Source organism: Salvelinus alpinus, chromosome 37, assembly GCF_045679555.1.
Source record: "Salvelinus alpinus chromosome 37, SLU_Salpinus.1, whole genome shotgun sequence".
Classification (NCBI taxonomy): domain Eukaryota; kingdom Metazoa; phylum Chordata; class Actinopteri; order Salmoniformes; family Salmonidae; genus Salvelinus; species Salvelinus alpinus.
In genome coordinates, this window is record NC_092122.1 from 1,975,061 (window position 1) to 1,982,829 (window position 7,769).

A 7,769-nucleotide genomic window follows, 5' to 3' on the forward strand; every position below is an offset into this window, starting at 1 on the left:
CAGCATGTGATGAGCCATGGTTAAAACAGAGCCAGGCCATTAGAGAGGAATAGTATTACAGCTACAGTATTATTGGTGTTTGGTGAAGTTGTCCCTAGTCACTGACCTTGGGTCTGTTTAGTATTTTCCCCACTAATGGTTAAGGCTAGGACTGGGGGTGGAGAAGATAATACTAGCTCTGCACCTAAACTTCCCCCTGGAGCACACTATAATGTTCAAACAGGACCTCACTAATTCACTTTGATTCTAAATGATCCTGAGGTCCATGAGAAATGCAATCCATCCATGCATATCAGCTTACTCAGGTAGAATTTGTTCTCTGCTGCACTTGGAGATTTCAGAAGAAATACTTTTGTATGGTGTTGCATCCAGCAGGATAGACCCGCTTGTCTCCGGTGCTGTAGTTACAGTCTGCTACAGAGGACCTCCCAAATTAAGCCTCCAAACACAATCATTATCATGTTTGAGAAAGTCAAGTGGGTTGTTTCTAGCTGAATGTCCTAGTTCAAATCACAGTAATTATATATGGGTAGACTAGAATGTCTTTTGTTTTTTATTTAATTCATCACTTTGTTAATAATCAGGGTAACATAGGCCTACTCTGCATCCCAAATGGCACTGTATACCCTATAGTGCACTACTTTTGACCAAAGCCCTACATAGGGAATAGGGTGTCATTTGAGACGCAAACATAAACATCCTGTACAATGTACAATACTAGCAGCCGGAACATACTGTAACAACATAATTAGACAGTGTCATTATACAGTACATGTTCCAATGCTGGAATTTTCTATGAATACCTGAGTGCCAACCGGGGTGACCGGGGCACTGGGCTGTGATGTGTGTGCGTTTTACTGTGTGTGTATTTGTGTGTGTGTGTGTGTGTGGCCCCTGATGTCTCTCTGCTCATATTGTGGGTGCTCTCTGATATTTTAAATTGGCGAGAGAGAGAGCGAGAGAGCTAGACAGCGAGAGAGAGAGAGATGACTAAAAGCCTGGTTCATCTTTGAAAACATGTCATGCTAAGGTGAAAATGCAGTCCTTATGGCATTGCACAGTCCACATAACAATTGCCTGATAATCTAGACCAGTGGTTCCCAATCTTTTATAGTCTCATACCCTTCAAACATTCAACCTCCAGCTGCGTACCCCCTATAGCACCAGGGTCAGCGCACTCTCAAATGTTGTTTTTACCATCATTGCGAGCCCATAACACACTCTATATAATTCATTTATTAAACATAAGAATGAGTGTGAGACTTCCGTGCACGCAACTTAGGAAATGGCTGCCTAGTTTTTTGTACAGCACATCGGTTTGGTATTTCCCCCCTAAATTCAAGTATTTACTCTGAGCCTTATACTAATTTACACAAAATGGAAAAGGGGAAAATAGGAAACGGTTGTGGAGCTGCAACAGTAGCCCGTAACAAGACAGCGGAAGATACAGTGGCAAGAAAAAGTATGTGAACCCTTTGGAATTACCTGGATTTCTGCATAAATTGGTCATAAAATTTGATCTGATCTTCATCTAAGTCACCACAATAGACAAACACAGTCAGCTTAAACTAATAGCACACAAACAATTATACGTTTTCATGTCTTTATTGAACACACCGTGTAAACATTCACAGGGAACAGTGGAAAAAGTATGTGAACCCTTGGATTTAATAACTGGTTGACCCTCTTTTGGTAGCAATAACCTCAACCAAACATTTTCTGTAGTTGCGGATCAGACCTGCAGAACGGCCAGGAGGAATTTTGGACCATTCCTTTTTACAAACTGTTTCAGTTCAGCAATATTCTTGGGCTGTCTGGTGTGAACCGCTTTCTTGAGGTCATGCCACAGCTTCTCATTCGGGTTGAGGTCAGGACTCTGACTGGGTTACTCCAGAAGGCATATTTCATTCTGTTGAAGCCATTCTGTTGTTGATTTACTTCTGGGTTTTGGGTCGTTGTCCTGTTGCATCACCCAACATCTGAAGAGCTTCAATTGTCAGATAGCCTAACATTCTCCTGCAAAATGTCTTGATAAACTTGGGAATTAATTTTTATGTCAATGACAGCAAGCTGTCCAGGCCCTGAGGCAGTAAAGCAGCTCCAAACCATGGTGCCCCCTCCACCATACTTTACAGTTGGCATGAGGTTTTGATGTTGGTGTACTGTGCCTGATTTCTCCACACATAGTGTTTTGTGTTCCTTCCAAACAACTCAACTTTAGTTTCATCTGTGTTTCATCTGTCCACAGAATATTTTGCCAGCAGCGCTGTGGAACATCCAGATGCTCTTTTGACAGCAGTGGCTTCTTCCGTTGCGTCCTCCCATGAATACCACTCTTGTTTAGTGTTTTACGTACCGTAGACTCGTCAACAGAGATGTTAGCATGTTCCATAGATTTCTGTGAGTCTTTAGCTGACACTCTAGGTGTCATGTTGTCTTTGATCATGTCTTGTCCCTGTGCTTCCCTCTGCTGGTCTTATTAGGTTCTTTCTCTTTCTCTCTCTCTATCGTTCCGTTCATGCTCCCAGCTGTTTCTCATTCTCCCTACGACCTCATTTACTCTTTCACACCTGTCCCCTATTTTGCCCTCTGATTAGAGTCCCTATTTCTCCCTCTGTTTTCCGCTCCTGTCCTTGTCGGATTCTTGTTTGATGTTTGCAGTTTCTGTGTCCTTGTTCCGCCCTGTCGTGTTCTTTTGCCTTCTTCAGATGCTGCGTGTGAGCAGGTGTCTATGTCAGCTACGGTCTGTGCCTTCCTGAAGCGACCTGCAGTCTGTGGTCGCGTCTCCAGTCGTTCCTCTCTATTGACGAGAGGATTTCAGTTTCCTGTTTTGGATTACCATTGATTTATATCCAGGAGAATCATTATTTGTTTTATACTGGAATAAAGACTCTGTTACTATTACGTCGCTTTTGGGTCCTCATTCATCTGCATAACAGAAGAATCCGACCAAGATGGACCCAGCGACTACGGATTCTCTCAACACTGCCGTCAAGTTCCAGGGAGCAATGCTCGGCAGACACGAGCAGGAATTGTCTGCTGCTCGTCATGCCGTTGAGACCCTGGCCACTCAGGTCTCCGACCTGTCAGGACAGTTTCAGAGTCTTCGTCTCGTGCCACCAGCTACTTCCTGGTCTTCCGAGTCTCCGGAACCTAGGGTTAATAACCCACCATGTTACTCTGGGCAGCCCACTGAGTGTCGCTCCTTTCTCACCCAGTGTGATATTGTGTTCTCTCTCCAGCCCAACACATACTCAAGAGAGAGAGCTCGGATCGCTTACGTCATATCACTCCTTACTGGTCGGGCTCGGGAGTGGGGCACAGCTATCTGGGAGGCTAGGGCTGAGTGTTCTAACGTTTATCAGAACTTTAGAGAGGAGATGATACGGGTTTTTGATCGTTCAGTTTTTGGGAAGGAGGCTTCCAGGGCCCTGGCTTCCCTATGTCAAGGTGATCGATCCATAACGGATTACTCTATAGAGTTTCGCACTCTGGCTGCATCCAGTGACTGGAACGAGCCGGCGTTGCTCGCTCGTTTTCTGGAGGGACTCCACGCTGAGGTTAAGGATGAGATTCTCTCCCGGGAGGTTCCTTCCAGCGTGGACTCTTTGATTGCACTCGCCATCCGCATAGAACGACGGGTAGATCTTCGTCACCGAGCTCGTGAAAGAGAGCTCGCGTTAACGGTGTTTCCCCTCTCCGCATCTCAACCATCTCCTCCCACCGGCTCAGAGACTGAGCCCATGCAGCTGGGAGGTATTCGCATCTCGACTAAGGAGAGGGAACGGAGAATCACCAACCGCCTTTGCCTCTATTGCGGTTCTGCTGGACATTTTGTCATGTCATGTCCAGTAAAGGCCAGAGCTCATCAGTAAGCGGAGGGCTACTGGTGAGCGCTACTACTCAGGTCTCTCCATCAAGATCCTGTACTACCTTGTCGGTCCATCTACGCTGGACCGGTTCGGCTGCTTCCTGCAGTGCCTTGATAGACTCAGGGGCTGAGGGTTGTTTTATGGACGAAGCATGGGCTCGGAAACATGACATTCCCCTCAGACAGTTAGGGAAGCCCACGCCCATGTTCGCCTTAGATGGTAGTCTTCTCCCCAGTATCAGATGTGAGACACTACCTTTAACCCTCACAGTATCTGGTAACCACAGTGAGACCATTTCCTTTTTGATTTTTCGTTCACCTTTTACACCTGTTGTTTTGGGTCATCCCTGGCTAGTATGTCATAATCCTTCTATTAATTGGTCTAGTAATTCTATTCTATCCTGGAACGTTTCTTGTCATGTGAAGTGTTTAATGTCTGCTATCCCTCCTGTGTCTTCTGTCCCCTCTACTCAGGAGGAACCTGGTGATTTGACAGGAGTGCCGGAGGAATATCATGATCTGCGCACGGTCTTCAGTCGGTCCAGAGCCAGCTCCCTTCCTCCTCACCGGTCGTATGATTGTTGTATTGATCTCCTTCCGGGGACCACTCCCCCTCGGGGTAGACTATACTCTCTGTCGGCTCCCGAACGTAAGGCTCTCGAGGATTATCTGTCTGTTTCTCTCGACGCCGGTACCGTGGTGCCTTCTTCCTCTCCCGCCGGAGCGGGATTTTTCTTTGTTAAGAAGAAGGACGGTACTCTGCGCCCCTGCGTGGATTATCGAGGGCTGAATGACATAACGGTTAAGAATCGTTATCCGCTTCCCCTTATGTCGTCAGCCTTCGAGATTTTGCAGGGAGCCAGGTGCTTTACTAAGTTGGACCTTCGTAACGCTTACCATCTCGTACGCATCAGAGAGGGGGACGAGTGGAAAACGGCGTTTAACACTCCGTTAGGGCATTTTGAATACCGGGTTCTGCCGTTCGGTCTCGCTAATGCTCCAGCTGTCTTTCAGGCATTAGTTAATGATGTACTGAGAGACATGCTGAACATTTTTGTTTTCGTTTACCTTGACGATATCCTGATTTTTTCACCGTCACTCGAGATTCATGTTCAGCACGTTCGACGTGTACTCCAGCGCCTTTTAGAGAATTGTCTCTACGTGAAGGCTGAGAAGTGCGCCTTTCATGTCTCCTCTGTCACTTTTCTCGGTTCTGTTATTTCCGCTGAAGGCATTCAGATGGATCCCGCTAAGGTCCAGGCTGTCAGCGATTGGCCCGTCCCTAAGTCACGTGTCGAGTTGCAGCGTTTTCTCGGTTTCGCTAATTTCTATCGGCGTTTCATTCGTAATTTCGGTCAAGTGGCTGCCCCTCTCACCGCTCTGACTTCTGTCAAGACTTGCTTTAAGTGGTCCGGTTCCGCCCAGGGAGCTTTTGATCTCCTCAAGAAGCGTTTTACATCCGCTCCTATCCTTGTTACTCCTGACGTCACTAAACAATTCATTGTCGAGGTTGACGCTTCAGAGGTGGGCGTGGGAGCCATTCTGTCTCAGCGCTTCCAGTCTGACGATAAGGTCCATCCTTGCGCTTACTTTTCTCATCGCCTGTCGCCATCGGAACGCAACTATGATGTGGGTAACCGCGAACTGCTCGCCATCCGCTTAGCCATAGGCGAATGGCGACAGTGGTTGGAGGGGGCGACCGTCCCTTTTGTCGTTTGGACTGACCATAAGAACCTTGAGTACATCCGTTCGGCCAAACGACTTAATGCACGTCAAGCTCGTTGGTCGTTGTTTTTCGCTCGTTTCGAGTTCGTGATTTCCTATCGTCCGGGAAATAAGAACACCAAGCCTGATGCCTTATCCCGTCTCTTTAGTTCTTCTGTGGCTTCTACCGACCCCGAGGGGATTCTCCCTGAAGGGCGTGTTGTCGGGTTGACTGTCTGGGGAATTGAGAGACAGGTAAAGCAAGCACTCACTCACACTGCGTCGCCGCGCGCTTGTCCTAGTAACCTTCTGTTCGTTCCTGTCTCTACTCGTCTGGCTGTTCTTCAGTGGGCTCACTCTGCCAAGTTAGCTGGCCACCCCGGCGTTCGGGGTACGCTTGCTTCTATTCGCCAGCGGTTTTGGTGGCCTACTCAGGAGCGGGACACGCGTCGTTTCGTGGCTGCTTGTTCGGACTGCGCGCAGACTAAGTCAGGTAACTCTCCTCCTGCCGGTCGTCTCAGACCGCTTCCCATTCCTTCTCGACCATGGTCTCACATCGCCTTAGACTTTATTACCGGTCTGCCTTCGTCTGCGGGGAAGACTGTGATTCTTACGGTTATCGATAGGTTCTCTAAGGCGGCACATTTCATTCCCCTCGCTAAGCTTCCTTCCGCTAAGGAGACGGCACAAATCATCATTGAGAATGTGTTCAGAATTCATGGCCTCCCGTTAGACGCCGTTTCAGACAGAGGTCCGCAATTCACGTCACAGTTTTGGAGGGAGTTCTGTCGTTTGATTGGTGCTTCCGTCAGTCTCTCTTCCGGGTTTCATCCCCAGTCTAACGGTCAAGCAGAAAGGGCCAATCAGTCGATTGGTCGCATTTTACGCAGCCTTTCGTTTCGAAACCCTGCGTCTTGGGCAGAACAGCTCCCCTGGGCTGAGTACGCTCACAACTCGCTTCCTTCGTCTGCTACCGGGCTGTCCCCGTTTCAGAGTAGTCTTGGCTACCAGCCTCCTCTGTTCTCGTCCCAGCTCGCCGAGTCCAGCGTCCCCTCCGCTCAGGCTTTTGTCCAACGTTGTGAGCGCACCTGGAGGAGGGTCAGGTCTGCACTTTGCCGTTACAGGGCGCAGACTGTGAGAGCCGCCAATAAACGTAGGATTAAGAGTCCTAGGTATTGTCGCGGTCAGAGAGTGTGGCTTTCCACTCGTAACCTTCCTCTTACGACAGCTTCTCGCAAGTTGACTCCGCGGTTCATTGGTCCGTTCCGTGTCTCTCAGGTCGTCAATCCTGTCGCTGTGCGACTGCTTCTTCCGCGACATCTTCGTCGCGTCCACCCTGTCTTCCATGTCTCTTGTGTTAAGCCTTTTCTTCGCGCCCCCGTTCGTCTTACCCCCCCCCCCCCCGTCCTTGTCGAGGGCGCTCCTATTTCCAAGGTACGGAAGATCATGGACATGCGTTCTCGGGGACGTGGTCACCAGTACTTAGTGGATTGGGAGGGTTACGGTCCTGAGGAGAGGAGTTGGGTTCCATCTCGGGACGTGCTGGACCGTTCGTTGATCGATGATTTCCTTCGTTGCCGCCAGGGTTCCTCCTCGAGTGCGCCAGGAGGCGCTCGGTGAGTGGGGGGGTACTGTCATGTTGTCTTTGATCATGTCTTGTCCCTGTGCTTCCCTCTGCTGGTCTTATTAGGTTCTTTCTCTTTCTCTCTCTCTATCGTTCCGTTCATGCTCCCAGCTGTTTCTCATTCTCCCTACGACCTCATTTACTCTTTCACACCTGTCCCCTATTTTGCCCTCTGATTAGAGTCCCTATTTCTCCCTCTGTTTTCCGCTCCTGTCCTTGTCGGATTCTTGTTTGATGTTTGCAGTTTCTGTGTCCTTGTTCCGCCCTGTCGTGTTCTTTTGCCTTCTTCAGATGCTGCGTGTGAGCAGGTGTCTATGTCAGCTACGGTCTGTGCCTTCCTGAAGCGACCTGCAGTCTGTGGTCGCGTCTCCAGTCGTTCCTCTCTATTGACGAGAGGATTTCAGTTTCCTGTTTTGGATTACCATTGATTTATATCCAGGAGAATCATTATTTGTTTTATACTGGAATAAAGACTCTGTTACTATTACGTCGCTTTTGGGTCCTCATTCATCTGCATAACACTAGGATTCTTCTTAACCTCATTGAGCATTCTGCGCTGTGCTCTTGCAG